The 16,694-nt window shown below is 39.0% G+C and overlaps 1 protein-coding gene across 15 annotated transcripts in view; it reads left to right on the plus strand.

Annotated features, from left to right (window-relative positions):
* The window catches only part of MYO3B (myosin IIIB), a 210,956-nt gene that overhangs the window by 169,889 nt on the left and 24,373 nt on the right, over positions 1-16,694 (plus strand). The window lies entirely within an intron of this gene.

The following is a 16,694-nucleotide window of genomic DNA, read 5'->3' on the forward strand; positions in this document are numbered from 1 at the left end:
TTTTGATGTAGGGCTATACTACATAAGCTGTTATTCACATAAAAAAGGCTGCCCACTAGATGGTCCAAGCAATGCAAAAACTGTTATTTTTCATAGTAAAACATTATTCTGCAAAGTTATAAATTGATTTTGAATGATTTTTAAGTTACATTATAGGTGGGACTAGCCCACCAGGCTGGTGGTAGTACCATGGACCTGGAACACAGAGGCCAGTGGGGAAGAGAACACAGCAGGTTTCTGCACTGGTCTATGACCTGGTTACTCAGCAGTGTTAATGTTTGCTGAAGGAGGGAGTTTGATCCAGGCTTGAGCACAAAGGGAAGGACGGGCTGTTTAAGTGTCTTGAGGACTCCATAGGTGTGACTCTACTGCAGTCAAGGGGGAACAGAACATGAAAGGAAAAAGAATGGCTGATAAGAGTTTGCATATTTTTGTATGAATCAAGCAGACTATTCACTAATATCCTGTTATCCATCTGCCTAATAGCACAGGCTGCCCGCTCTCAGTAGAAGACTGGTAAAGGAAAACTAGACTAGGAAACGTCCACAAAGATCCTGCGAAGACTGTACTCTGTAATTAATCTGGAAACAAAAGCCTCTTTTTCAGTTCAAAAGCCTTTACACTAGGTTAAAGGAAGACTGAGCAGTATGGCCAAACTGCATGTAGGGCAAGTTAAGTGCGTGCATGTGCTGTGTGCTGTGGTCCCATAAAGTCACAGTGGCTGGCTCTACACTACCAAGGTCTTCCCCTGGGCTCTCCCAGGGTGGTGGGGAAGGACTAATAGCAAAGCCAAAGATTCCCTCCAGTGTCTCCACTGTGACACACTGCCTAGTACTATACTTTGTTGTTGGGGTGGAAAGGAGAGTCCAGTCAACAGTAACAATTAATCCAGAAGTTTATTATTCTAGGCACAATAAAGTAGTACTGAAAGAATCAAAATAATATAATCTCCAGGGGTCAAGTAATGGTATTCCTTTAGACAAGGTAGAGGGTGGGAATGTTTGAAATTATTATTGAGTGCTTCGTAGGGAATTGAACAATGTAACTTTGCCTCAAAAGTAAGAATGACTGAGATTTTCTGAAAATGTAAAAGAAATACATTTGTAAAAGAAAAGTTAATGATATTTCTGCATTGATTAAAGGATGACATAATTCTTCATGCTAACACAAACATTTTGAACAGGTGAGAAAACAGGTGAAGAGTCTCCAGCTACGGACATTGTCCTGTGGGAGAACAGTATGAATCGTACAATGACGTTCAGTTTATGCCTTGCACCTCACACTGTTGTCTGCAGCACTGAAACTTTGTGAGAGGTAGAGAAATTTGCCAGGGTTCTGAGAGATTTGGAATTATGAAGTCTGCAGCATCCGTAGTCACAGTCTGAGGTAGTGAAACTTGCTGTATAGTTGTAAATGTCAGTAGGTCATTTGTAGTAAAGCCTTTGATTTTGGATTCCCTAATTTTTTTACATTGACAAAACTAGTGGAAATTAGGGTCTGGCATGTTTCAAGCTGAGCTCTTACTAGTCAATGATCCATTTTGAATGTTTTCCTTGCAATGTGTATTTTTATTTTCACATTCCTCATTTTTCCCTTCCTTTGTGATAAACCAGTCATAAACATGTGATTTGACAAATGTAGCTGTGTTGGGTTTGGAGAAAAGTGAAGATAATTACTGGATTTTGCACTGACGCAGAACAAGTAGATAATGAAATATGTCAAGTTATTGCTTAAGCTGCTGCCCACCTCAGATGGTACTGTGAGTAAGTTTAAGTAAGGGGCATTGTGGTCATGGGAGACATTATTCCCAAAAAGTTACTCTTTGGTTGTCATTACACAGAAGATACTTATAGTTTCATCACCCTCAACAGGAAATTTAAAATAACGATGGCATAATTAATTGTTAGGGCTTAACTCCAGTTTTAAGGAGATACAAGTTCAATTCTATCAGGACCATAATCATGTTAAAACACCCAACCCACAGAGAATATACTTAGGTGATCGGTCTTTGCTTCAGAGTAGAGTTTTCTTTGAGTCAGACTTTATTGAAAATACTGTAAGCTGCCTCAATCTTAGCACTAGAGTACAGCCTTGATTTGATGTTTTGCATTTGCCAAGTGAAAGGTGTGTAAATGTAGGGAATCATCTTACTCTACCTGCTAGTTTAGCATAGCATGATTTGAACACTGAACTAATTTAATTCCTATTTGTGCATTGTTTTAAAAAAAATTAACAAAAAGCAATAATTTTTTGCAGCTTGGAAATGGGGGCACTTTTTATCCTTTGATTCACAGAAAGTCAATATCCCAGCATGACTGTTATGGGCATTATGGTAAAGGGCAAGGAGGATCTCACACAATATGTAGTATCAAGGTCTGGATGCCTTGTAACCAAAGATACCACTTCACTTTCTGCAAGTGAGAGAGCAATCAGTCCAAGGCATCCAGCTTTTCTCTCAGTGTAGCTAAACTTCCTGTTTGATTCCATTATAGCAAACCTTCTTTTCTAAATGAAGAACAAACCCGCTGCTACATAATGTAGTGTGAAAGCTGCATGGACTTTAAACTACTTGTCCTTGGCAGATGGGATGATACTGACACATGAATGTCATTAATTTCAGAATCCTATCATTCAGGATTTTAAGTGAAAGAATTTGTAATCTATTTAGAATTATTTTTGGTTGTTTAATCAGAAATTTTGTTTCATCATTTTTAAGCCACCTACCGAGACTAATTTTACATTGAAGGAATGTAAATCAGGAAAATTTTGACTGTAGTCAGTAGAATCATAACAGTGAACAGAATTGGGTCTCTTGATTATAAAAATTGACATGAAAAATTCCCTAGATATCTGGAGTTTAGGGAGTTTGGGAGGGGGGAGGGTTGAGGAAGTCAGGTTTGAGTTGTTCATTCTTTTACAAATAAAATGCAAATGAAATTGCAAGATCATGGGTCAGTCAAAATGTTACAGGAAACAGTGAGAAGGCCAAAGTAGTTTTACATGGTATGGTCTGATTGTACTGAGCATGCTGTAGCTGTGTGCAAGGCCTATGAGATCTTCACAATACGCAATATTCTCCTCCTACATACCACACTATAGCAGAGGAATTACTGTCAGATGTATTACAGTCAAAGCCTCGGGCAGAGGAGTTGCCGATGTAGTACGTTGTATAATGAATTTCCATTGAAAAGATCCAGCTACAGTAGTGTTCTGTGGCTTTTGAGACAAATATGACTGGGCATAAGCAGGAGAAAAAGTAGATCTTTTTCCTTCTTTTTCCTTAAAAGAGTATCGCCACATTACTGACCTCTTCACACCTGGGATACATGGTGAACTCTGGGCTTAGTAAAGAGAAATCATGTTTCCAAACCATTCATTTTCCCTTTACAAATGTATAAATAGAAATTGTAGGAAGCAGAAGGTATTTTTTAGTATCTCTTGAGAAAATAAGCTGAAAGTAAAGCTAAGTCTCAAAGCAATCATTATTGTTTCTGTCATTGTAAGAAAGGATAACCATCTTTCCAGGACTCTGAGCCTGCATGTTTATACAGACATATTTTGTTGGTGCAAGTAAGCCTCTTACTGTGTATTGGGTTGCACGTGGTGGGACCCTACAGGAGACCCCAGCAGGGACCATCACCTCCCACCCTGTGGAAACCAGGAGTCTCTGCTTTGTGGATTTGTGCTGTATGGGAGCCTATTAACTTCACTAGCCATTATGGTGAGAAACACAGTACCTCTGTTTCAGTATTTCAGTTCTGCACCATGTAGTTCCAGTGTAGGTTCAGAAAATCCCACTGCAAATGTTAAGTGAAGTCAGTGGAACTTCTCTCAGCCTTATGGAATGTTTTCAGCTGAGACTCGTACTGATGACATTTATATTCTGTACTGGTTCACCCTTAGACACTTTCTGTTGAACCCTTGCTTTCAGTGAAGGCATATTTTGCAGACTACATCTTGCCAAAGTAACAGACCAACAAATCTGAAAAGAAATTGGGCTGTTGTTAAGTTTTTTCTTTACTGCTCAGCTTCTTAATTGTTTTTTTCCTCTCCAGTAGACAAAGACACAAACAGCGACAAGTGATAAATACAAGCTTTGATTTGTTAAACACATGTTAACTCTATGTTTAGCCCTAGGCAGTGAATTTCATTATAAGCTGGTTTACTTCTGGATTGGTTATTGCGATTGTTTCCAATGCAAAGAGGTTTGACCTACAGCCAGAACTGATTAGTATCGAAGGTGAGAGATAGAATAAAATGCAAGTAAACTGCACAGATAAACTGCAATGAAGTTCTCCAAAGGCAGCTCTGTTCTATGTATAAGTTGAAATTCAGCTCATAATGGCTGTATTGCAATAAAGATATTGCAGATGTCTCTCATTGAAATATTGAAAAATAATATTAAGATATATAAGAAATTCAATAAAGTTGAATAGTATATACACAATAATGCTGTGCCAAGAAAAACCCCAAATTTTAATAAGGGTTCAGTTTCTCCTCTTAACACTTAACACTGTCTTTCTGATCCAAGCTATAGTTCACCTGCTCTTTCTGTCTTCATTTTCTATCCACGACATATAGGTTTTCTTTTTAACATTTCTTTGTTGGTAGTTAAGCTGTTTATCATGCAGTACTTCCCCATTCTGTTCCTGTTACTTGAAATTTCTATAAATATCGTCTAGCAGCCTTATTTTCATTGTTTTGCCACAGTTACTAATGCTCTGAACCAGCAGCGGATCTCAGATGACTAATCTACTCAGGCAAATAGTGTGGTTTCCAATTCATCACTTTTCTGTTTCTAAAAAGCTGCAACATTTTATCTAAGTAAGCTTTGTTAGAATAAGTGCAGTAGGTACAGAGCTCTGAGGGTGCACACAAAGTTTTCCCTTAAGAGAGTAAATATAATAATATTTTCACAAATGGTATTTTGTGTTTTGCAGAGAAAGGGAGAATTCAGAACTTTTTGACTTTTGCCCACTATCAGGAAACTTTAGATAGTATGTTTATTTCAGGTTGTTTTGTAAGAAAAAGGCTGAGAGAGTTAATCATTGGCATTGATAGAGCTGTGAAGAGAATGTATATGAAAAAATATTTCTATGAATTCTAATTTTCCTAAAAATATCTTGGTACCCATTCTTTGTCTTTAAGGTTTGTCCCGCCTTGTACAAATTAGTGTTTTATGTAGAAGCATAATCAATGAACAGTGTGAGAAGGCAGGAAACACAACTATGTAATTATTAAGTATTGCCTCTTGCTTTCCCCGTCAGTCTGCCCTAGCAGCTTGGCTAAGTCTAACAGGGAGAATGCTGAGATAGCTGACAAGCTGAATAACATCAAGAATCCCCATGGAAGACTTGATCATCTTTAACATGTCCTTCCTCATCTGACTCTCACATTTTGTTAGGAATCAAATATATAATCACAGAATCACAGAAAGGAAGGTGCCTCTGAAGGTCACCTAGTCCAACCCCACTGCTTAAGCAGGTTCACCTAGAAAAGACTGCACAGGGATGCATCCAGACAGGTTTTGAATATGCCCAGAGAAGGAAACTCCACAACCTCTCTGGGCAGCCTGTTCCAGTGCTCTGCCACCCTCACAGTAAAGAAGTTTTTCCTCCTGTTCGGGTGGAACTTTCTGTGTTCCAGTTTGTACCCACTGCCCCTTGTCCTGTTTCTGGGCACCATTGAGAAGAGTCTGGCCCCATCATTTTGACACCAGCCCCGTAGTAATTTATAGGCATTCATATGGTCCCCTCTCAGTCCTCTTTTCCATGCTAAACAGACCAAGCTCACTCAGCCTTTCCTCATAAGAGGGATGCTCTGGTCTCCTAACCATCTCTGTGGCCCTCCACTGCCACAAAGCCCCCATTCCCAGACCCCTGGTTTTGATCTCTGCTTTTCTTCATGTCCACAGCCCTCTGGCTGGGCCAGAACTCCCATTCTTGGGGCCAAAATACAGACTTTTGGGCAGGAACTCCCATTTTTGTGCATAGAACACTGATTTGGGGGCCAGAACTCCCATTTTGGTGGACAGAACACTGATTTTTGGGGCCAGAATTCCCATTTTTGGGGCAGGACTTTGAGTTTTGAGGTCAGAACACCTATTTCTGGTCCAGAGCACCAATATTTGGCGTCAGAACACTGATTTTTGGGGCCAGAACAGTGATTTTTGGGGACAGCACCCACATTTTTGGGGACAGAACATGGATTTTGAAGGGACCAGAAAACCAATTTTGGAGCAAGTGCACTAACTTTTAGGGCTGGAAGTGCCATTTTTGAGGCCAGAACACAGATTTTTGGGGTCCAGAAATCCCATCTTTGGTGCCATAGGACCCCTTTTTGGGACACAGCCCGTTTCCCAGACACCTGGCTTGGATCCCTTCTCTGCTCAGTGCTCACAGACCCTTAGTTGGGGCTAGAACTCTACAGTCTTTGTTGAGCTGGGGAGTCCAGAACTAGACATAGTACTCCAGGTGGTGCCTCACTTGGGCAGAGAGGAGGGGGGGGATAACCTACCTCATCCTACACACCCCTCTTAATGCCCCCCATGACACCATTGGTCTTCTTGGCCATGAGGACTCATTGCTGGTTCATAGTCAGCTTAGAGAATAAGAGTGATTGCCTGCTACTTAGGTTGGAGAGCTATAACAGCTCTTTACCTCCAGCTGTAGCTACTTGTTTTCTCTATAGGCTAGGAAGTACATTTTTAATTCCTTCTCTGTGGCTTTTTGAATGTAGTGCTATTCTTGGAACTCTCTCCCACCAGTGTGCTTGCCTTTGCCTTATGCATACACACAAAAGTCACGTTCAGAAAAAGGAAAAAAATATTAGATCGTTCTAGCCTCTTTTTCTATTGCTGGGATTTGCAAACACCAAAAATGCCTCCCAGCAAAGTGGTTCAATTGTTTTTTCTACAGTCTTTTAATGCTGTTCTTTACTGCGTACTCTTAGTTATGATAAAGAGCATGACTATCAAACGAATAACACTAAGCTTGTGGAGTTTAAAAGACTTATTTGCAAAAAAAAAAAAAAAAAAGTTTGCTGCAGCTCTGCAAAAAAAAACCCCAAACCTGAGCTAATTTAAGTAGCAGCATGTATGGGTGTAGTTTTAGAAATTCAGACCAGCTGCTAGAGTAAAAGAATTGGTAAAAGAGATTTTTGTGTTACGAAAATCTTTGAGCTGTTTATTTCTTTTCATAGACAGGTGAATATATATGAAGTTCAGATCTGCATCTTGTCTCCCCTAATGTTCCAAAAGGGCACAGGTATAAGATTACAGTTTGGGCTCACCCCTCATATTTTGCTCATCAGACTTATAGGTGAAGTGATATTGATCCTTTTCATCTGTTTTTGTCCATGTGCTTCCAATTAATTATTCGTTCATAAGAAATTGATAAATTGGAAGTAGTAGCGCTCGTAACCTCCTCATACGGGTCTGCCCCTTGCAATGGCATTCAGAACAGCTGTTAGGTCAAGTCTATTGTATGTATCAGTTTTGAATCTGCTGTATCAAGGCTCATGCTTTGTGCCTTTTGATCATTCACTTAGGGCCCAGGAAGGGTGAATTCCTCAGCCTCGTGTTCAAAGGAGCTTAACTGCTTTAGAAAAATGAAATTTTACATGAGTAGATTAGATATTTTCATTTGTAAACTGCAGTCTATTTTAAAACATTCCCTGGGAAGAATGGAGTCATCACAGAGAGCCACAGGCAGAGACATCTCGGAGCATTGCAAATGAAGCGGGATTTTCATTACGGGAGTTCATCATCATAAACAACTTGCAGCCTTAAATTTTTTAATTCAGAGATTGCCTTCGTGGTAGTACCACACAGCACGAGCTAATCATGACACACATTGAAGAAAATAATTTTCACAGAATTTCCTCTTCTTTTCCCACCCACAAAATAAATATGCACAGTCAGAAATGCAATAAGTATCAGTCACTTTGCAGCTTAAATTCTGTAACTTGTTTATATAATTTTAGTGGTTTGTAGTGTGACTTGCAAGAATGGGTAATTGACTTCTTTGGCGTACTTCTAACTGCTTGTTTCCAAAAAGAAAAAAAAAATGAGGAAAAGAGGAGGTATGTAGGAAAAAAGGAAAAGAAGAACCAGGCAAATCTTTTCTTGGAGAGGGAGAATATCAGTAGGGCAGAAGACACTGTCCATGACAGATGAAACTATGTAGAACTTCACAGACAGGAAAAAGGGGTGAGAGACATGGACAGGTGACATTGAGTAAAAAACAAGCCAAAACTGTAGTGTAGAAGGAATATACCATCAAAGAAGAAAATCCACGCAGAGGATAGAGAAAGGAGAACGAAATAAAGGATGAGATAAAAAAATGATGGGAAAAAAACAGATTTTAATTTCAATAATGACAGAATGCTTGGTAGCCTGAGCAGTGAAATATACTACTGCTTTCTGTAACATTGCTTTTCTCGTATCTAGTTGCTGAAGGTTTTCAGGGAAAAGTTGAATTCTATCTTTAGAGCCTTTGAAGGGAGTACCTCACTTCATTTTTGAAGGAGAGGTAGGCTTCATGCTCTGTTTTGAAAGTCAAAATATTTTTGAAGGGTTAGTGTTACTTACAAAACTATTTCCTTTGCAATAATGCCCATATCAGTACATCATTAGTTTGCAACATTTTACATCATATTTGCAACGTATTTTTTCATTATGCTTAGGGAATGTATATCTCTGAAAAGATGGAACATGAATTGGTCCAAAATATTTGAAGATAAAAACAGACCAGATGCAATAAGGGATATTTTCGCTTGTGTAATACAACTTTTTCTTCAGTAACCCTTTTTTATTTCTTATTTATGAATTTAGGAGGCTATCTAAAATAAATAGGACAAAAGAGAGCAAATTACATCTGTACATAATGTCACATCAGGAGAAGAAACAAGGTAGAACGCAAGACTCCAATGTGTGCCAGTTAAGCAATCCACTCAGATTTAGAACAGCATTCCAGAAATTAACTGAGACAGGAGAAATTGAAATTATCCTCACAGGACTTCTGGCACTTAGAGTTTTATGTTCTGTACTGCACTGTCCCATCCAGCGTAGCCATACAACTATAATGTCCTCTACCTTTTGGAAGTTACATTTGAAAAAATGTCGATGATCTCAACACAATCTAAACAAATTATTATTAGACTGCTAATGTGTGCTGGGTTAAATTCTGCAGTAATTTACTTTGTGGAATACATGAGGGTCATTAAAAACATAAATTAAACAGTCTGAAGTTTGTCAAGCGTAGCTTTCAGGCAGTTCTTGTCTTAGAAGAAAAGGATTGAGGAACTTTTTAGTTTTGTATCCTAATGTTAATTTCTATTCCTCTATTTTCATCAAAATCTTTATTGATTGTTGGATCTAGGCAAGAGCTTCACATTTTTTTGATTTAGAGCTGTTTAGGGTCAGGCCTGAATTCATTAACCTCTGACTTTCTGTGTCTTATCTACCTTTCTAAATGCATGTGGATTTTGGCAAGAGTTCTAAGTCAAGTTCAAGCTCTTCTAGACCTTCATGTGCTATCTTGAGTTATCTCTTCTTAAACTCCTATGACTATGCAGGGTCATCTGAAGCAGAACAAGATGTGCCTTGCTTTCTGGACATGATTCTTTAAAAAGAACAGCTTTCAGCTCAATTAATAGGGCCAGAATTATTCTTTGAATTGGCAGACAATTTACGATCAATATTTAAGGTCAGCCTTTGTCAGTGGGTTATGAAAATCATTTATCCCTTGTTGCTGAAAGAGGAAGCATATCCCAGATTGATCTCTGGTTAGAGCCTGTAGTTATTGAAGAAATAACATGAGAATGCTTTGTAAGAAACCAGATTTTTGTGTTCTTGCTTATGGTCTGTTTAAAAAATACAATGAAATAAAAGAAGTCACAGATTACATGCATATTCCCTCAAAATTATCAATTAAATTCTCCAAATAAGAATTCTCAGTGCTAAGAACATCATTGGCTGCCTTTAGATTCGCATCAACTTCAGTAACTGAAACTGGGGAAAATGAGAGGATGTGGGAGAAGAGAAAGTTTTTTTCCTTGACAACATCATAGTGTCTTTTGTTCAGGTTTGAACTGCCCTGCCTTAGAATGATCCTTGTCCTGGAACAAGTAGGAACAAAGACACTGAGCTGGCTCTGCATGCAGCAAACAGGCCTTCTGTGCTAAGGGTGTTCTCTGAAGAGGCCCCAGAACAACTGTAAATTAGGCATACTATGCTCAACTTCCTCATGCATCCTCATGCTACACCATGAATAGGCATGGCTGGTCCACAAATCTGGGCCATCGTATCTGAATTACATTTGTTAAACTAATTCTTGGGGTTTTGTTTGGCTTTATTTATACCAACATCAGAACATTGAGTAAAAACAACAAATCAGAAATGAAAAACACAAGCATGTAAAAATATTGTTCCCATAGATTGGAGCCCTAAGTGTGTTTTATATAAACAATTTGAATTGTGGCTGGATTTTTGACCAGATTCTTTCCCCTGAAGGACCTTTTGAAACAAAAACAAACTAAGCAAAACAAGTTCTGGTGGGATGGACCTATGCCCGTTTTCATGTAAGCTGATGACAAAGCTCAGAGCGGGCAGACAACAGTGTACTGGAATCTGGCGTACATTGTGTTCTACATGTTCCCTGCTGACTTGCCAGGAGATCTAGAACTGAAACAAGGCCCTCTTTTTACTAGGACACAGGAAAAGAAGTCATCACTAATCTAAAACAGTTCAGCTGTTTGAAAACAATAGACTTTGTTAATTCGATATCCTGATTGTGCCTTATTCTCATGTGAATATGTGGCCTGTGTTGCCAGATCAGAATGGTGAGAGGTTTTGAGAACTATCCTTTCTCTTGTGTGGCCCATGAAAGTAGACTATATTCTGTCACTATACCATCTATCCACTCAGCGGGGGCATACAACGTCACAGAGGTGATTAGGAAATGGTTGGCTTCAGCATTTGTCTACCAGAAGATCTGACCAGCCACTGTAGTCTGGAATAAGCTATGGCCCACCCAGCTGCACAGCGTGACTTCATCATTACACAAAGCCTACAGAGTTCAGCTGGCACTTGCAAAGGTGCTTATGAAGCTCTTCCCAGTGGGATAGTCCAAGATTATTTTCATGTGAATGTGCCACGTGTTAAAGGATTGCAGGGAAGGAGACGGGGTTTCTACATCCTAGTGATGAAAAAAACGGAATATGAGGCAAACTTTTGCTTGTAATAGCTGCATGAATTTATTTTAATGGGGCTACTTTCATTAAATACTCCAATGTGGTTTCTGTAGGTGCTTTAACATAAAACAAATTAAGTCTCCTACCTGGAGGAAAGGTGAGAGAGAACTTGAGTCCTGCTACGGAGCACTGTGCTTAGGTTTCCAGAAGGGAGACTTAGTAAAAGTGGTACAGATTATTAATGTATTGCTTGTCAGACTTTTTATTTAGCCTCAAATTTGAAAGCTAGTTCTTTATTTCTAAACCTTCACATTTGCATCCCTTTGATATGAAATACTTGTGAACTAACTAGAGAACAGAGCTGTGAGTTCAGTAGCCAAGAGATCCTTGACTTATTAACATAGAGTTTCACAGGCTTGTATGCAACATCTCCTCCTCCCGTGCATGACAAATGCAGCAGAGTCAGAAGTTGTTGATGATGGGCCCAGTACTTCAGGGTGTAGCAGTGGTTATCCACACACCATGTTTAAAGTCCATAAGAGTCATTGCCTAAATAAGACCTCAGTGTGAAAACAGAATAGAAATGTGGATTCTAAGTGACTGCTTAGAATTAGAAGTTTATAGTATGACTTGAAAAATAAATTGGATTGAAATGTATAGGCAACTTCAGGGTTGTGAACAGACTTTCCTCTTTGATATCTTTCACATTTAAGGCAAAGATAATATATAATATATGTGTCTTGAAAGAGTAATGAGCAATAATTGTAATGTAATACATAAAGCATTTAAGCTGCAATAACCAAGTGCTGCATTGTCCTCTACAGTGTCATTAAGGCACTTAGAGGAGAAGTTTAAATTACTTCTAAGGCCTTGTCGCCTAGTTATTCTAAACACAATTGTGGATGTACAATTGTTTAAATAAGTATTAGCCTATTAAGGATGGCTTTGCAAATAACTATGAGAAAACATTCTAATTTAGTTGCACTGGAAATTCAGATTAATATTTGTGGTGTTTATCAGATTCCTGGAAGTTTGACACTGATGTGCCTCCTTTTTGGTGTATGTGTCTGACTGCAGCCTGCAGATTTCTGTGAAACAAATGTGTTTTTACTGTAGTCTTCTACAAGAGGGCACCTGAAAGAAAGCCTCCTTTAATTCTGAGACAGCAAGTTTATTGGAGAAACTACCATGCACAGAACTGACCAGCTAAGCTATATCTGCAACTTTACTGTAGCTGTAACTTTACGGCAGACCTGTGCCAGCAAACCTCCTTGCTGGAAAGACATCTCATCACAGTAAAGTAGTTCTTAAAGCAGTTTGCCAGATGGAATGAATTGTTCTGGTCAAAAAAATAGTAACATTTCTGGCTAGGGACTTTTATCAACTGTGATGATGGTAGGAAATAAATGCATTGATAGCATTTGCTGGTGTAGACTAGGCCAAGATTAAAGAGTTTGGGGTTAGGTTTTCCTTTGGTATGAACCCTGCCTAACATGGCCCAATGTGAATAAATTTAAGGAAGAGTGCTCTTTTCTCTTAGATGACATTTGAATAAACAAATTCATACTTGATACTTAATCCTGTATGTTCGTAAGATAAGCGAAATAGAAGCAGAGTGTTAGAAATACATCAGGCTGTCAGGCTGCTGGCCTGTGCTCAGAGCTTAGTCAAGACCATTGAGAAGGTCCCACAGACCCAGTGGATTTTAGAAGAGATCAGAAAAAAATACAAATAAGAGGGACTAAATGGACCCAGCAGTGCCTAATTTCCCTGAAAATTACTTTTCTGATACTGAAGAGAATTTATTTTTTTTTTGTTACTGTTAACCAGAACACTAGTTTCTGTATGGTATTTCTCAACAGTTACAGATTTTCCAAGGCTGAAAGGTAGCGAATGGATAACCCACGCAAGCGCTGTTCTGGGGCATGCAATGCGGTTGCAGCTGCACAGTGTCCTCCCTCCACACATCAGTCAAAGCATGGCAGGCATCAGCTATGTTTTTCACAGCGATATTTTCTTAATTTCTTCTGAAAAATCTCAGGTATACACTTCAGCAGTACGATGTAGGCAAAGAGAACTAACAGGCCTATATACAAATATGTTATTATATATTATAGGAAGATCAAACATAAAATGATTGAGTAGGCTTCAGTTTTCAGTTTAACACATTTCATGAAACATATTCATTCAACACTGGATCCAAATGCTTCCCATGTCATCGGAAATTCCTTGAAGTGTGAAAAGAAAGGTCAGTCCCGTATATCCTATTTGCCTGTTCTTTGTATTGATGAGTCCCATAAGTTTCTCCTTGCTAGTATTCAGATGAATTGAAGTACATGCCCATGCAAACCTATTTGTGAGCAGTGTGCTGTAGTGTTGGAAAAATAAGAAATTAATTAACATAACAGTATCCTCCGTAAACCAGGAAACAAATTGTTGTGTTTTTAATGATTGAGATATAAGATAAGTTTTTTTTTTAAAAGTATAGTGTTCTTCTAAGACCTTGCAGCTGGAAGTAGCTCAACCTGTGAAAACATTTTTCACCTTCCAGAAAGTAACTTAGTTGACCTCCTTTAAGTATATTTTCTGTAATGGTCTTTGACCACTTTTAATGTCATTTTTAAGTACAGCTGAATCTAAAGTACTGCAGTTTACTTGGTCATTATATAATTCATTTAGATTGATCAATTTAATATCTGATTTTTTAAGATTTCTTCACAATTCTGGAATTTTAGCAATGCAGATATTTTCCTGTTGCCCAAGGCAATAATAGATGTGGTGTGCAAACACTGCTTTAAAGAGGGTGTCTGTCTGCTGATTTACATATTTTAAAAGTATTAAGATCAAAAGTAATGAGAATTTAATCCATATGGCATGTAGAAGATAAATAGGAATATTAATACTGTATCAAATACTAATTAAAGGAAACACCAGTCCTATTTTTAAAATCTTACATGCAGATGAAAAAGAAGTCATCGCAAAGTTATGATCTGATTCTTAAAGAAATTAAGAATTAACAGTTTTCAACCACAGATTCTAACTGTGAGACTGAGTTCATATGCGAGGCCAAATTCTGGTTTCATAGTACTTTGCAGTATCACTGCAGTATCCCTTTCTGTCAAAGCATCTCAGATGACTCTAAAACTGAAAACTACCACCAGCTCTAATATCAGCTTTTAAGATGGAAATTCCCTTCCATTGCTGAGATACAGATGGTTTCCAACCTCCCTAAGCATACATGCCTGCAACAGTACTAGGTCCTAAAATAGATCAATTAATGGGAACTCTGCTGGATTTTTATCAACTCTTGCATGCCGATTGCAACAGCGGGTCAAGAAAACGTTGTCATCTGCTTCACAGAAAACTTTAGACAAGAGTGGTCAAGATGAATTGTCATGTCTTTGGGCCAAAGATTTCTGTATTTCACTGTTACAGAAGTTATAGGTGAAAGTACCCTGGCATGTGTGCTTCAGGTAGGGTATCAAGTACTTGAAAAACTGGCTTCAGATGTACTGGAACCAGAAGCCTTAGTGCAGTGTCAACCTAATACTCCATGCAGACAAATTAGCCCTAGCAAGATACAGGAGATGCATTTAATGCATCACGATCTCTAAGACTGTAGTCTTCTGTTGTCCATTAGCTTTTCTTATTAATATTAGAGGATAGGAGATACACTTCTAGTGGAGGAGGAGTGAGCTTGCAGTGAAGTTACTTTTAAAATATGAGAAAAATAAACAAGGAGAGCTTAAAACAAGTTTTGCTAGTACTGCAGAGTCTTGTAAGTGAGAGAATAAACTGCATCATTTGCTGTAGCAAGCTGAAAAAAAACCACCTGGGAACATCAGAAAGAATTATTTTTTTCATTTGTGCCTTGAAGGGTATTTGTACACCATGTTGTCTGAGACATAGCTCGTGCTGCTGAATGAAGAGGAAAGTCTAAAATGTTGTATCTTGCTCAGTCTTGTGCACTGCTCAAACTCTAGTTCTTTCCTAAGAGGTCTATGTTTTCTGTGTGCTTCTATAGTATCTAATGCAGTGGTCACCACTATACAGCAAATCTTGCCCTCCACAGGTTAAGAAAACCAGCTCTGATCAGTGGACTATCTTCCATGTAGTAGTGATTCTACCGAGGAAGGCAGTAAAACAGTCTGAAGATTGAATAAACCTCCACTTTTGGTGCTCTGTCAGCTCCCTTCTGCCAGATCAGAGAGCTCAGGACAAAGTTGTTTTGACAGTGAATCAACCAATCACAATTCTTCTGCAACCTTCCATCCACTTTTAAAGTACTGCTCCACTTTAGAGCAAATGGGGCAGCAACACATCAAACGGGTACCAGTTGTCCCACATGTACGTAGAAGAAGCTTATCTAGGAGCTGCCTTCTCAGTGCAAGAAGGAATTTGATGTAAGAGGAAAAATGCAGTCACTAAAGAAAGAACATGACGGAGAGTGCTATAAAACATTTCCAGCTGCATGTATGTAAAGCCAATTTAGCCAGTCAGCGAGATGATGAGTGGGGATATAGACCCATCTGCTTCTTGTCGTTTTCCAGAAATTATTAGGTAAATGCAGCAATTGCACACTGTGCCCCTTCTTTTCAGTCAGTCAGGATGATTTCTCACAAGTTTCTCTAGAAGAAGCAGAGCTTTGTCCTGGGTGAGTTGATGCTTTTTTTCCTCAATTGTTATTTCAATTACCTGACAAGAGTGTGTTGGCTCTGTGCTTTCTGTGGGGAAAGGCCACCCTGGGAAATGCTCACCAAAGTTGTTTTGTGGACTGCTGTGTAGCTGCAGGGCCTTGTATTCCAGGCATGTTTGTTTCTGTTCCTTTTCCTGTGGAATAACCCAGGTAGTGTTTTTAATAGTTCTGTGTATTTTGTAAAAGACCTTTTAAATATTAAATAGAGTTTCGTTTTCGAGCTGGAAAATTAAAACATAGGAGCATTTCATCTGATCCTTCATCCAGTCTTGAAGTAATTTTGAAATGTTAACTGAAAAAAATCTGCCTTGGAGCATTTTTTACATCAAACATTCCATGAAAACATTTTCCTCAAACTCTTTAAGTATTTCCAAATATGAAATGAGAAGAGAATCATAGAATCACCAGGTTGGAAGGGACCCACTGGATCATCGAGTCCAACCATTCCTAACAATCCCTAAACCATGACCCTCAGGACCTCGTCCACCCATCCCTTAAACACCTCCAGGGAAGGTGACTCAAACACCTCCCTCAGCAGCCTGTTCCAGTGCCCAATGACCCTTTCCGTGAAAATTTTTTTCCTGATGTCAAGCCTGAACCTCCCCTGGCAGAGCTTGAGGCCATTCCCCCTTGTCTTATCCCCTGTCACTTGGGAGAAGAGGCCAGCTCCCTCCTCTCCACAACCTCCTTTCAGGTGGTTGTAGAGAGTAATAAGGTCTCCCCTCAGCCTCCTCTTCTCCAGGCTAAACAATCCCACTTCCCTCAGCCGCTCCTCATAAGACTTGTTCTCCAGCCCCCTCACCAG

The sequence above is a fragment of the Cuculus canorus genome, chromosome 6, assembly GCF_017976375.1.
Source record: "Cuculus canorus isolate bCucCan1 chromosome 6, bCucCan1.pri, whole genome shotgun sequence".
NCBI lineage: Eukaryota > Metazoa > Chordata > Aves > Cuculiformes > Cuculidae > Cuculus > Cuculus canorus.